Genomic DNA, 14,778 nt, shown 5'->3' with positions numbered 1-14,778 from the left:
GAAAGCTTTGCTGGATAGAGCAATCTTGGATGTAGGCCTTGTCTTTCATGACTTGGAATACTTCTTTCCAAAAGAAGGAAAATTTCAATCGGATGGAGACCTCGTTCATCAAATCCCTCCTAAGGTAATACTGGATTATGAAATGTGAACAATGGTTAGTGCTAGCTATTCATCGTTAGACCAGAAAGTCCTGCTACCTCTCAAGATCTGGATTTATTCCATTGGACTGAGAATGGAAAGTGGGCTATGAAAACGGTTAAATATGAGGCTCTTTATGGAAATTCAGTGAGCTGTATTAGCTGCAGGTTTTGTCCAGGTAGCTCCTTCCCCTGCTCCCCTTTGTTTTGCTAACGGAAGCTGACTTCCCCATGGGCATCAGTCAGATCCCCCCAGGTTGGGAGGTGCTGAAGTCCTATCCTCCCTGACCACCCAGGTGGCCAGATGACCCTAACCTGGTTGGTAGGAGCCCACCTTTTCCTTACCTGTCATCATCCCTCCTGCAAAGGACATATGTCCCGAGACTGCCCTCTTGGTGTCTGCTCTGGAATTTTCTCCAGAACTTCAAGGAGATGAAAATCATTCTTTTTTTCTTCTAGGAAGAAAAAAGCTTAGAACTCCTGGGTCCACCCTTCCCCCCAGTTCAGGGAGGCCCCCCAGCAGTGCAGAGAGGGGAGCTGGGGGGCGTTGCCCGGCTGAAGCTCTGCAAGCCCTCGACGTTTCCTTATGTGAGCTGAGAAATGCTCCCCCCCACTCCCCTCTTCTTAATCTAAACTGAATTGAATTTCTCGCATTTGCAACACAAATGGTACAAGAAAATTGTAATCGTAATCACTGGCAAATTGCCTGCGTATGAAAATAAGAATTTTCTTGCAACTGTGCAGTAGCAGCAGCGTCAACAGCAATTAGATGCAGAAGCCAATAGAGATCTGAGCTGGCCTGCGCTGTGCAGAATTCCACAGCGTAATTTTTGGATCCATCACAGGAACCTCAGTGAAACTCAGTGACAGAGAACTTGAAATGAAAATGATGACACTTCTGCCCTGGCTGGTGTGGCCAAGAGGACTGAGCACTGGCCTGTGTACCAAAGGGCTGCTGGTTCGATTCCCAGTCAGGGCCCATGCCTGGGTTGGTCCCCAGTAGGGGCTATGGAGAGGCAACTGCACACTGATGTTTCTCTCCCTCTCTTTCTCCCTTCCTTCCCCTCTCTCTAAAAATAAATAAGGTCTTAAAAAAACAGAAAATGTTACACTTCTATGAAAAAATATTACTTTATCTCCCCATTTTCTGCATTAGGGTTTTGGATAAAATTTCATCTGACAGAAGTGTTTTCTTGCTAAAAATTATTTGAAGATGGCTCTATGGGATGATCTCAGAGCTCTCCTAACTTGACATTGTAAGATTCAGACATCCTTCTCTGGATTGAATGGAAAAAAGAAGAAGAAAAATATCCAGGAGAAGGAAATGTTAGTTTCCATTTTTTTTCCCCTGAATTAACCAGTCTGTGTTGGTTCTCAGCTGGGCTGAGAAGCCAGGCACGAGGTCCCCTTCAGGAGAACGCATGGATTCATGGGAGCACAAGGTGGGGAAGCAGCGGGCTGTGAATGCTTATTGAGATCCTCTCATTTATGTTGCTTCTTACCCAAGTTGCTCAAACAGCTCTTCTCACCAAGACTACTTGGGTCACGGGACAGACATGCTCATTTGTTCAGTACTAGAACTCTCTCCTTCTCTCAATGAAGAAACGAACTAGCTTCCTTCCGTTAGCAATAGCGGGTTTTTCTGAAACCTTCTTTAATGGGCTCTGTTTAAACACATGTCCTCTCCCTTTGCTCTCTGACAGGAGTTGGTGTCCCACCCCCAGGAGCTCTGAGACAAAATGAGCCACAGAGACGTAGGACCGGAACGGTGTGTCCAGCAGGTATGGCATCTGGATGCTGGTCAGCCCCCCAGGGCTGGCATCTCACTGGGCGGAATGACGGAAGTGGTGACCATTTATAGAGCTCTGACTGCCTGCCAGGCTCTGCTCAGGCTCAGCCTCATTTAATCCTCACAAGAGTCTCAAGGGTAAATGCAGTTATTATCTGTGACCTCTGCAGGCTGCATGAGTCTCTCCCATACTCTTGTATAATATTCTGTAACTCTGCCTTGGACCACTTGCCTCAATATGGAGTTATATACGAGGTCTGTTCAGGAAAAGTCCAGCCATTGTTAATACGACAAGAACAGTTTGCCTGACATTGATGTAACCTGGCAGCCAAGGAGAGTGGACTGGAATGCGCATGTGTAAACAACGACGACTTCGCTGTACTAGTCAGTGGGGGCGGTAGACACCACTGAGTGAGCATGTGTACTGTGTGGTTGTCACATTTAAAAATGAGTGAGTAGCAACAAATCTGCATCAATTTTTGCATTAAGCTTGGACATTCTATGGGCATCTGGTGACTGGCAGCTTCATCATGACAATGCGTCCATTCATACACCATGTCTTGTGCAGAGTTTTTTTGGGAACATCAAATTACCCAGTTGACTCATCCCCCAACACTGTCTAGATTTGGGGCCATGTAACTTCTGGCTTTTCCCCAAACTAAAATCACCTTTGAAAGGGGAAGAGATTTCCGACCATCAGTGAGATTCAGGAAAATACGACAGGGCAGCTGATGGTGACTGGGAGAACTGTTGCGTGGGGTCCCAAGGTGCCTGCTTTGAAGAGGACTGAGGTGTCCTTGTGCTATGTACAGTGTTTCTCATATCTCGTATCTTCTTCAATCATTGTCTCTGTTTTCCACGTTACATGGCTGGATACCTTCTGGACAGACCTTGTATGTCTCCCCATGGTAATGTAACCTTAACAGTGGCAAGAACTATGCATGTCGACTGTGGATATCCAGACCTAATACAGTGCCTGACATATAACAGGGACTTGGTTAACATTCGTTGAATAAATAAACCCTCATTTAATATGAAGAAAGTAAAGCTCAGAGAGCCTAAGTTCCTTGCTCAAGACTCCACAGCCAGCAAGTGGGGCAGCCCATGTTGGAACCCATGTTCTCCTCGCTGCCTCTCAGCAGGGAGCAGCCTTTCCAGGCTCCCTCCGTTGATGCCTCCTCCATGCAGGGAAGCAACTGTGCCAGTGCAGTTTAGCAGCAACACTATGGTATTTGAGTAACCAGGTGACAGCCCTGTGCCCGGTGATGGGAATCGGTAGGACCAGAGTGGAAAGAGTGGACTCTGCATCATGGTGAAGGAAATGAAGTTGACTCAGAATTCACCCACGGGCAGCCCCTGATGTTTAACTTAAGTTGCTTCTGAAAGATAGTCACCTAACATATCCTTTTTCTCCAGAAGTACTTGAATCATAACAGGGATAAGTATTTCAGTCCTAGGAATGGCTGTCTTTCCTATGCAGACACTTTGAGCTATAGGTTTCGGGTGCGGGAAGGAAGAGGGGTGGGGTGAGTGACGGTGGAGGTGTCTGTAGCCTGGGTCAGAGGGTCATGGGCTCAGATAAATTAGATAGAGCTGGTTCCATTTCTGCCCTGGTCTCCCTCCACCATTGACTCAGGACGATCATCGTGTGCCCCCAGACTGTGGCAATAACCAAGACCATGGTGCAGGTGTAAATCAGGACAGAGCAGAAGCCCTGTCTCAGTGAATAGTTGAGGAAACAGGTGAATGATTGACTTTCTGTGGGGGTTCATTTCTCCAAAACTCCTGCCAATGTGGTTTGCCTTTGAAGGCATGAAGGTGAAGTCTTGGCCAGAAGAATGTCTTGGTGGGTGAGGCCAGGAGGAGTGATTGCCAGCTCTCCTTCCCAGGGCTTGTCTCATTCTCTCCTGGAAGCACCCAGGCTGCCACACCAGGGTTTGACCTTCCGCCCTGTTGTAGGTTGCATAACAGACACCCTGGGGGACTCCGAACTCACAGATCAAAATAAGAAGAAACTGACATCACAGCCTAAGGAGTACAATGACCTCCAAAGAAAAGACGAGAAACTGGACCACATCGAAGCAAACATCTCTTGTTAGAACAAAGACGTTCAACACAGCAAAGATTGGGACTTAGAGAAGGGACTAGGACAGACGTGAAAAGGAAGGAGAAAATCATGAAACAGAATTGGGTGGCAATAACAGTTTTGAAAAATACTTTGCTTGAAATCATCAACTGTAATTTTATGATGCAGTAGAACCGACACAACTGAAAACATGCATTAGTGCGTTAGATAATCATATTGATGAACTCTACCAGTAGGAAGCAAGGGTAATAATAATAATGACTAATGGCAATGATATGTAGAAAGTTACAATATGGAGAAAGCAGTTTATTTTGGCTTTGAGATCAAGGCTGAGTTTTACTAATTGGCGAAAGGAGTGGTGGGAGGCTTTGGCTGTTAGACTCTAGATTCTTCTTTGCTGATCTGTGGAAAGCGCCTTTCCTGGCCAACGTCTTCTCAGATGGCGCTTTCAATGGTGTTTTTTTTCAACTAAGGATGTGTGGTTGAGAGTCAAGCTGCTGGGAAAGGCTTTTGGCAGGCTCCTGGGCACGCCAGTGAACTGCTGTCCTTCCTCCTGAATTTTCGGCAGTTACCCCGTTGAGTTCTAATGAGCACCCGGAAATGTTTGCCTAAGTTATTCACTCTCAGTGACTGGGGATATTATGTTCATTAGGATCAGCACTTTTGTCCCACACGAGCCTCAACATCTGGACATTTTTTTATGCGAGGAGTGTGTTGGTTCTAATCTCCAACCGATCTTGAAATTTCTGCTTTTGATGTTCTTGTTTTAGGGGCTGCGATGGGCTTGATCGTTTTCTGTGCTACAATGTCGTGTCTTCCAATGAAAATAAGAGCTGCCCTTTATTTAGTGTTTACTCTGGGTCAGGCACTAAGCTAAGTGGTGTATCTGCATTATCTCATTGAGCCCGCCCCAACCCAGGGGGCTGAGGACCATCACTGCCATTTGGTAGATGGGGTGCTGGCAGGTGAAGTGGTTTGGTCAAGGTCATGCAGTCATTCAGTGCACGAGGAGAGAAGTGACCCCAGGGCAGGGGTCACTGGCTTGTTTAACCACAGCACTAGGAGGCCCCTCTGCCATGCCAGCACCCTTTTGCCAGGACAGAATCTGGAAAGCTGAGGGCAATGGAACAGCGGCTGCCTGCTGGCCCAAGCCCCCTCCTAAGGTGAGTTTTCTGGGACTCCTGTTTTAGCAGGTCACTCAACATCAAGCATTGCTTTCCCACCTGGAAGAACTTAAAACACTAATCAATCCAACCAGGACTTCAGTGACAACAAAAACACAGGTTATTCAACAAGCTCTACCTTTCCCCGAGAAAGTCTGCACCGAGGAGGCTTTATACACTCCATCCTCTTGAGATGTGTTGAATGTGTGTGCCTGTGTGCCTTCATGTGCGTGGGTGTGAGGGTCACGCAGGAAGCCTTTGCTCTGATATCCCAGCCAGCATTTCTGCTCTCCATTCCCTGTCCCTGGCATGCTGGGTACTGTTGTCCTGGTGGTCATTTCTACCTGCAATAGTGCCCCGCGTCCTGGGTCTGCTGGCTCTTCCCGGTGGATGTTGCCAGTACCTATCTCCACCGCGCAGGGCATTCTTGTTCTTCTAACACTTCAGGTGCATTCCCTGTATCTAGCCCCCCTGCTGGTGGGATGCTCTAGCAGTTAGCCCACCGTTTCAGAGTGAGTACCCCTCTTCCAGGGGAAGGGTGGTGAGGTGCTTCAGTGAAGACTATGGAATCAGGCTGCCCTTTGTCGCTCCCCTGCTTTACTCTCTGCTCACTGTGTTTCCTTGGGCATATTGCTTAACGTCTCTGAACTTGAGCCTTTTCACCTGTGAAATGGAGCTCATGAGACTTATCCCACTGCTGGCAGTGGAGAGTAATGGAAATGATGTATTTAAGTCTTGCAGATAGTATCTAGGAGACTGAGGTCTTTTTATCTTTTTCCTGATTCACACGTCTTTTTCTTTATTCATCATGCCTTGAAGTTTTGGGGAGTAGGTTCCAGCAGTTCAGGCTCCCTGGGGCTCTCAGTAGAACCCAGGGGATTTGTCTTTGGTTTTCTCTTTGTCCTTCACAGGCTTCAGGGTCTATGTTGGCATTTGAGGACTCGGGATGCTCCATGTGAGCATTCACGCCCCTGGTGAGACTCTCGCCCCTCTCGGCTCTGCTCCGGAAGCCAAGGGCGTGACATTGACATGACACCTTGTGGGGCACCATGTGTTGTGCTGGCTACAATATCGCCATCCCTTCAGTTTTATTTGTAATTAGCCCAGGAGACACAATCCCGCTGTGAAAGGGCCCAGGGAACATGCACTGCCCACCTCCTCGTTCCCTTGCCTGAAAAAGGGTGATTCCGGCTGGAAGACATTGACACCATGCGGAAGCACAGGATGGGAGTGTCACAAAGGCCTTCAGTGCAAATTCCGTTCTACGGAGGAGCAGACTGAGGTCAGGAGAAGGCAGATGTCCGTGTGGTTTCAGAAGACAGCACCGTGGCGTCATAAAGGCTACTCAGGTCGGAATCTCAGTTCCTTCCCATGTGGGACATGTGGCCCTGAGCAAGTCACAGGATGTCTCTGAATTTCAACCTCCTTGCCAGCGAAATGAGAAGGATAATGATAGTACCTGATTCGCTGTGAGGATTCATGGAAAGGTTTAAATGGGATTGCGTGTACCCATGTGTGCATTTGTGTGCTTGCACATGTGTGTGCGATGCTCAGCCCAGTTCCTGGCACTGAGGATGTGCTCAACCAGTACAAACTCTTGCCCCCACACACCCCGTTCTCCCTCACTCTCTTCGTAGCACCCTTGCCATGGAGAGCCCTCTGAAGCACCCAAGGGTTCTAGTGAAAGCTCACACCTTTCTCTATAATGCCCACATTCTGGAATCTGGGGACCTGGGAATAACCCCCATTTCATTTTTGAGGTTTCCATAGAACCGATGGTCACGTACATGCAGGGGACAACTTTGGTTTCCTTACTTATAATCATGGCATAATAACCAGTAAAAATTATAGAATCTCATGTCTTATAAGAGGGGCAGTGAGTGTCTATGGGATGTGTCCAATATGCCACCGCACATGAATCTTCACACCCACCCTCTGAACTAGGTGCTATTTTTGTCACCCTCACTATCCAGATGAAGACACGGAGGCACTGAGAGGCTAAGCCACTGCTCAAGGTCACTATAGTTGCTGCATGGCAGTGTCCCAACGTGGTCCCAGAGCTGTCTGATTTTGGAGTTATAGTACTTCCCTCTGTAAACTCAAACAGTGTGCCTTCTTTATTCTTAGCTGTTGCTTTATTTAAAGAGGATCGCCCTCCTTTCTTTTGTCTTTTAGGATCCATGTCAACTTTCCAAGTTTTATGGGCAGTTATATAGTTTCCCAGTTGTTGGTTCTTGGGTGTGGGCTGGTGGTTGCCCGTGAGATGGCCAAGGTTGACCAGTTAGCTGCAGACACGCAGCCATTTGACAACTGGTATTCTCTGCTACATTTTCTCTTTCCATTTAACAACTTTTGTCTCAGATGGAAAAGTTTATAGTTTTTCTTTAATGACTTTTTAAAAAATGGGAGGGGTGGAGGTTGTGGGTGGAAAAACAGGCAGGGCGAAGGAAAAGTTCTTTATTTTTTAGTCTGGTCTCATTTAAAAAGCTCTTTTCGCTCTGTTCTTAGCATTTTGGCTTTCCAATTTTTCCCTTGTTAGTGGTTTTTCCCTGTCTCTGTTTATTTTGTGACTCGTGCCTGAAGGGATGTTTTCTCAAAAGGGAATTATCCACACCACATCTCGTTCTGGCCACATGTTGACCACTCTCTCGGTCAAGGTCTCCTTTGTTCAGCAGAGCGGAGAGTTTATTCTGGTTAATGGGGATGCCATATAGAAGCAGCCGTTAGATGGGGCAGAAACAGAATGAACTGCCATTAGCGGAGGCAGACATTTGAGTTGTAATATCCATTACATGATGTTTTTCCTGGCACCAGAACCGCTTGAGCAGAGGGTTAGTACACAGATTCTAATGTGGCTGACTGGAGTACATCAAGATTCCTGTCGCTCTCCTCAGAACTAAGAACAGGAGCCTGTTCAAAGGAGGGTGCTCTCTCAAGGGCCACAACAGGCTGTTTCGGTGGAAAACGAAGATGCCGGGGCCTCACGGGAAGTGAAGTTGGACTTTAGGGCTGCGTCACACCCCTGGCTTCCAGGCAGTGCAGGGGTTCCCTCCTCTCATTTCTCCACTCAGATCATCACTGAGCCTCAGTTTCCCCCTCTGCACAATGAAGTAGTCACAGAGCTGGTAAGGGTGCAGGCTCAGAGGCAGAGTGTCGACATTCATTCCTGCCATCGCCAATTTCCAAGTGTTTGGTAAATCAGCTTGTGCCTCAGTTTCCTCATTGGTGACGTGAGCATTGCCAGATTCTGGGTTAGCTGGGAGGTCTCAACACTTGTCAAGTCCTTTCTTTGCACAGTGCTCGACACTGGGCAGTGAGCCATCCCTACTGCAACTGGTTGTCCCTTGTGACTGGCTTCCCTTGCTCTCGAGTGGCCAAATGTAGCCATAGCCAAGGATAGTATTAACTCTACTAGAAATAATGATGAGAACTCATCGTTACAAAAGTTTTAATATATATTTTATAAATATTTTCATTTAATTCTCATGAAAATCACGTTGATATAGTTACTTTTATTCTTCCAGCATCGAGGATTAGGGGACTTGGGTGCAAGGAGGCTAAGTCGCTTGCCCAGAGTCACACAGGAGCACTGGGACCCATCCATGTGCATACTGTGGGAATACATGGCTTAGTCTGTTCAGCTGCTCTGACGGAAGAGCATAGACTGGTCGCTTATCAACAATAGAAGTTTATTTCTCACAGTTCTGAAGGCTGGAAGTCAGACCTTGGGGTACTGGTCAGGTTCTGGTGAGAGCCTTCCCGCAGGTAGCAGACTGCTGACTTACTGTATCCTCACAGAACAGAAAGAGGTGAGGGAGCTCTCTGGGCTTCCTTTTATAAGGACACCAATCCCATTTATGAAGACCACACCTTCTTGACCTAATCACTTCCCAAGGGCCCTACCTCCAAACATTGGGGATTAGGTTTTAACATATGAATTTTGGTTGGGAGAGGAGGGGGAGACAAAATTCACTCCATCACAATGAGCATTTAAGTCCGATGCCTCTACTTCTGGCGGTACGGTTTGCAGTTCTTAATCTTGGTTTCTTAGTTTCCTAGTTCCAACTCTTGATGAGGACACTAAGCTCAGCCTATGAATTTTTCCCCCCTTGGGTTAGGTGTACATTCTTGGTTCAGTCAGCTGTGGCTAGAGGGGTGGGGTCCTGTGGCTTCAACATGGCGGCCCAAACCACAGAGAGACTGAGAGCTTTTCTCAGAAAGGGAATTCGCGGGCAACCAAATCCTTCTCTTATGCACACCCCCATTCAATCCTAAAATTGTTTCGGGGTTCTCCCGGGAGGGTTAAGGCACTGCAGGATTGCTGTCTGCCTTTCCCCTGCCAAGCTCGGCTGTAGGCATGGGGGACCTTCACTGACAAGCTCCCCCAGTTCTGGAATTAATCCACACAGTGTTGGCAGTACATTGAGTGCCCTGTGCCTGCCAGGGGCAGGGTCTTACTCTGGCAACCAAAACCAGCAAGTGTCTATATGTCTGCCATGCTGGGCTCCTCCCACCTCTTGCTAGGTCTGTCTGGTTCTTGGGATTGTACTCCCATATTAATGCTGTTGCTGGACCCCTTTGATGAGCCTGGCCATTTGCCTAGTATGGCCTCCCCACTCTCTAGGGCCCCCACCATCTGCTAAGATTCTGCCTTAATCTAAACGTAAGGTACGAGGCACAGACTTGTTCTGCCACTACCCACCCATCAAATTAGGCCCCTTCGCATGTTTTTCTCTTAACTTTTATTGTGGAAAATCTCAAATATTCACAAAAATACAGAGACTCATGTAATAAATCTTCATGTACCCATCACCCAGCCTCAACAATGATCCAATCATGGCCAGACTTGTTTATCTATGCCTCCATGTAGTCTCTCCTGATATTATTTTGAAGCAAGTTCTGGATATTATTGCATCTGTAAATCTTTTAGTGTATACCTCTATACTATTGGAACTGTTTGTTTTTAACAGAATCACAATCCCACGATCACACCTAAAGGTAACAATGATTCCTTAATGTCATCAAATAACTGAGCCAGAGTTTACATTTCCAGTTGCTTCATAAAAGTTTTAAAGGTTTTTTTTCATGAATGGTTTGCTTGGGTCAGCATCCAAATAAAGTCTACATATTGTGATAATAAAACCCCTCAATTTCTGTTCCTGCATCTATTTTTTCCTTGCAAATTATTTCTTAAAGAAGTTGAGTGGTTCATCCCGTAGAGTTTTGCCGTTGGATGACCTGCCGACAAGACATGCCTGCATGCATTGGTGTTTGATTAGAAAGTCTTGCTTGCATTTAGATTTGATTTCTCCTGGCAAGACCACTCTGTAGGTGGTGCTGTGTTCTTCTACCACAGGCATGAAATATCCGGTTGTCTCATTTTGTGGGTGTAGCAGGTGTCGATGCTCACACTGGAATTAATTCATTAGAGCTTGCAAAATGGTTCATTTTGACCCCAGCTGGTATGGCTCAGTGGGTGAACCTTGGCTCACGAGCCCAACGCTGCTGGTTTGATTCCCATCCAGGTGGGGACCTGGGACCACAACCTATCGGTGTTTGTTTTTCTCCCTCTTTCTCCCTTCATCCCCTCTCTCTAAAAAATAAATTAATTAAAAAAAATGATTAGGTTTGGATTCTCTGATTCTTTCTTCAATTATTAAATAGAATACCTTAAAAAAAAACCTTCCTCATATCTACCATTTGGTCACCCAATGGCATAGTCCATATAGAAAAAGCAGAATAAAGGCTGCCTCTTTTTCTTTGCTTATCAGCTTTATGAATATGGACTTAGTTCACAAGCAATTAGGGTTTTTGAGAAGTATCATTAAGACTCATGGAATTAAATGTATTTGATAGGTTTCAATACTTTTCAGTTATTGTATTTAATCAAACTTCATCTTTGGCCAGTGGAAGCCTCTTCAAACTGCTTCTGAGTCCTTTTAACAACTCCTTTCATTCTCCCCCCACCCAACTGCCTCCCCGCCCCGGCATATTGAGGGGAGCCTGGACTGAGCCCCAGTTTTTTGGGCCATTCGTCTGCTCAGTTCAATGTCTGGCACGTAGTGAGTATTCAACAAATGGTAGATGGGAGCGTTATGATTATTTAATAGAAATATTAACCTCCCCATCCGGGGCCAATTCTATAACTTGGAACACCTGCCCTACCCCGGTGTAACTTCTAGGGGCAGGGAGAGGATGAGAGAAGGGGTGGGGGAGTTCCATCTCTCTCTCTTTGGGTACAACTACATCCTGATTGCCACTCCTTTTACTAATCCCTCTCCCCCGGGGGAGGAGGGACGAGCTCCTTGGTGAGACTGAGACCAGGGGAAGTAAGCACGTGCAGCGAAGCCCCTACTTGCATTCTTGCAGAGACAGGCGTCGGCCACATGCTGTGTGTGTCCCCTTTGCACCTGCCCCCTGGAGGGGGAAGCAGCCAGGGAGGGTCAAGCATCTGGAAGGGGTTGCCTGGAATTGGTGGGGGTGAGGGAGGAACATAGGGGAAGCTGCAGCTATACCCCCAAATGAGGGTGTCATTTAATTCAGGAAGGAAGGAGTCAAATGCTGCTGTCGGCTTCATATCTAAGCAGTGTTATCTAGTCCAGAGAAGCCACAAAGCCGATACTGTTGGTCTTTATTGGACTCCCCTTTCTGCTTCTCAAATGGCTGTTGTCCAAAGGAAGGAGGAGTGAACTAAGACAGTGTCTCAGAAATGCCACCACCTGCCTTCCTTTCCCTTCAGCCACTGGCTGCTGAGGTCTCACTGTCCCCAGGGACAGCCTCCTCCCAGGCGATACAGGAGGCTGTTGGTTACGTGCAGATGTTACCTAGAAGAGCTGTCAGGTAGGTAGTAAGTCACACCGCACACTTCTGAAACAGGTGTGGCAGAGGCAATAAGGAGCAAAGAGAGTCTTTCCTTTTATAAACCTTTTAGATTCAAGAAACTGAAGACTGTGCAGCTTGTACTGTACTTTCTAGCCAGCCCTGCAGCTGGGCACATGCGTGAGCACATGGACCCTGAAATCGTTAGTGCCACATTTGCACCATGCTGGGGGCCCCAATTCTGTGCCTTTTAGGTGGATTTGAAGTATGCTCAAGGCTGGTGGTTAGGGTATATCTTAGTATGTTTGGGCTGCTATAACAAAATACCATGAATTGGGTAGCTTATCAACAACAGAAATTTATTTCTCACAGTTCTGGAGGCTTGCCGTCCAAGATCAAGGTGATAGCATGGTCAAGGTCTGATGAGGGCCTCTTCTAAGCTGCAGACCGCTGACTTCTTGCCGTGCCCTCACACGGTGAAAGGAGGGAGGGAGGGAGATCCCTGGGGCCTCTTTCAGAAGGGCACCAATCCCAGGTATGCGGGCTCCATCCTTATGACCTAAGCACCTGCCCAAAGTCTCATCTTCTGACGCCATCACATTGGGGATCAAGATCCAACATACGACTTTTTGGAGATACAACATGCAGTCTATGGCAGGGTACAGCATGGACTAGATGTGAAATAGACTCCCTCTAACAATGTATTAAATTAGACAGAAATGTATTTCTCTCATGTAAAAGTCTGAGCTGACATAGCAACTCTGCTTCACAAAAACACCAGGAGCCACAGCTCCTTCCATTGTTTTTGGTGGAGAATTTAATCTGTGTTGGCTACAGGAGACGAGAATTTCTTTACGTGGGGCCAAGAGGCTCTTGTGCTTTTGCAGTTAGTTTTTAATGGGCCAGTAGTCACTCTGAGTCTTTTGTTACCTTTCCCCAAAGCACCCATTGTTCTCCAGCAACACCCATTCAGTTCCTTTGCCCTGAGCATGACTATTTCCTCCAGGTGTTTCGAAAGCTTGCTATGCCACATCCACTTCCTTTGCTCCTCCCAGCATCCCATCCCATTGGACCGCGGGCGGCAGTTTGACCGATTTCACCACCGTCTTCTAAACTCAGAATTGGGGTTCTCGTTCTGTTGGCTGTCAGTGACCCAGCCCCTGTTATGCTTTAGCATCTGCTCTCTGCGACTCCTCCTGGTGTCAGCTGGCAGCCATTGGCGTCCCCAGGGAGCAGCTGCTGGGACTGAGATCAAGCTGCAGCAGGTCTGATGAGGCAGGTGTTCTGGGGGGGGGTGCTCTGGGCAGAGGCCTGTGTGGGGAGGGGGAGCAGGGCTGGGCGGGGATAGGAGTTCGACTGCATGCAAGCCAGGTCCAGCAAAGGCCCCTGCTGACCCCTGGGGAGCTCGGAAGCCTGGGCGACCACTCACACTTGCCTTGAGCCTGGGCAGGGAACTAAGCCTTCCTATCCCAGTATTGGCCCGTTACCACTGCGGGCTTCCCTGGGAAGGAGGAGTGTCCTTGAGAGAGGTGGCTTTCTTTAGAAGAAAAGGAGCCGTTTCTGAGAGGGCTGGCAGTTCAGGGCCTTCCGCCAGCAAAACTCCCAGCAGCTGAAGGAATAAGAAAAAAAGAAATGGCCGCGATAACTTGTAGATCTGCCTGTCAAAAAGTGGAGACTGTTTTTTCTCCCCTTGAATTTGGCTTGGCCTTGTGACTGGCTTTGGCCAGTAACATCCACCAGAGGAAAGAATCTTGAAAAGTGCTTATCCATTGGGGTTGCTATTCTCTGGCTACTAAGAACCCTTCCATGGGCAGGTAAAGACGCCCAGGCTAGTGCCCTGGGGACGAGAGAGGCCCATGCACCCCAGGTGTGCCTCAGTCATGAGGCATCCTAGAATACAGCATCCTAGCCCATCGGGGCCTGGCCAAAGGGGCCCACATGGACCACCAGCAGACCCCCAGGATCATGGGAAATAATAAGTATTTATTGTTGAAAACAATACATGTTTTCAGCCACTAGGTTTCAGGAGTCATTTGTTACAAAGCAAAAATTTATTGATAATAGGCCAGCATGAACCTGGCATTGGGTCTGAACAAATGGGGAAAATGTTCTGGGATTTGGCAAACTTGCATAGCTTTATTCCCCCCTCCCCAGGTTTCTAGATTTCTAATAAAACTCTAGCCAAACCCGTGTTTTTTTTTTCAGAGCCCTGACAAAGCACCCTTTCAACTACCTTCAGCTCACAAAGGAGACTCTACGACACTTTCGCCATTCATATTTGCTATGGAAAATACATGCTTTCTGAGCTGCCAGTGTTACTGAAGAGAAAACACAATCCCTTTTCTGAAAGCCAAGAACTGCTCTCTGGTCATAAATGAGCTCAAGATAGCAGTGTGCTGACTACTAGCTGAACTGAGTTTCTGGAGGAGTGCTGGGGGACCTGAGGTAGTGAACTACAGTGAAAGGTGATAAAATTTGAAAAAATCAGATCAACAGAAAATGCAAATCAAGCACTTTTGTGTTGTTACCTGGAAAACTATTTTCCTGGTGCATAGTTCTTAGCACTTGAAAAATGTTTGCTGAGTGAATGAACAAATAAACACACAAATGGAAGGGGTCTGTGCTACTTACTGTGCTCGGAAAACCCGCTGCCGGGCTGCCCAGCTTGGCGATCTTGGGAAGATCAAAACGGCATTAACGTAGGAGCTGGGTTGAGTCGGCTCAAAGGTTTTTCTTCCCAGACCCCACAGGGCTCTTGCTCAAGTTCTAGGGCCACCATGTCCA

The 14,778-nt window shown here is 47.4% G+C and overlaps 1 long non-coding RNA gene across 1 annotated transcript; it reads left to right on the top strand.

Annotated features, from left to right (window-relative positions):
• Positions 1 to 30: 30 nt before the first annotated feature.
• LOC128626814 (uncharacterized) lies at positions 31 to 14,522 on the top strand. Its single transcript, XR_008390871.1, has 3 exons — positions 31 to 124; positions 1,841 to 1,918; positions 14,200 to 14,522. It is a non-coding gene; the product is annotated as an uncharacterized LOC128626814 (long non-coding RNA).
• The last annotated feature ends 256 nt before the right edge of the window (positions 14,523 to 14,778 follow it).

The sequence above is a fragment of the Artibeus jamaicensis genome, unplaced genomic scaffold (genome assembly GCF_021234435.1).
Source record: "Artibeus jamaicensis isolate MK-2021 breed Jamaican fruit bat unplaced genomic scaffold, CSHL_Jam_final contig_233, whole genome shotgun sequence".
Lineage (NCBI taxonomy): Eukaryota > Metazoa > Chordata > Mammalia > Chiroptera > Phyllostomidae > Artibeus > Artibeus jamaicensis.
This window is presented reverse-complemented; position numbering and strand designations above follow the sequence as displayed.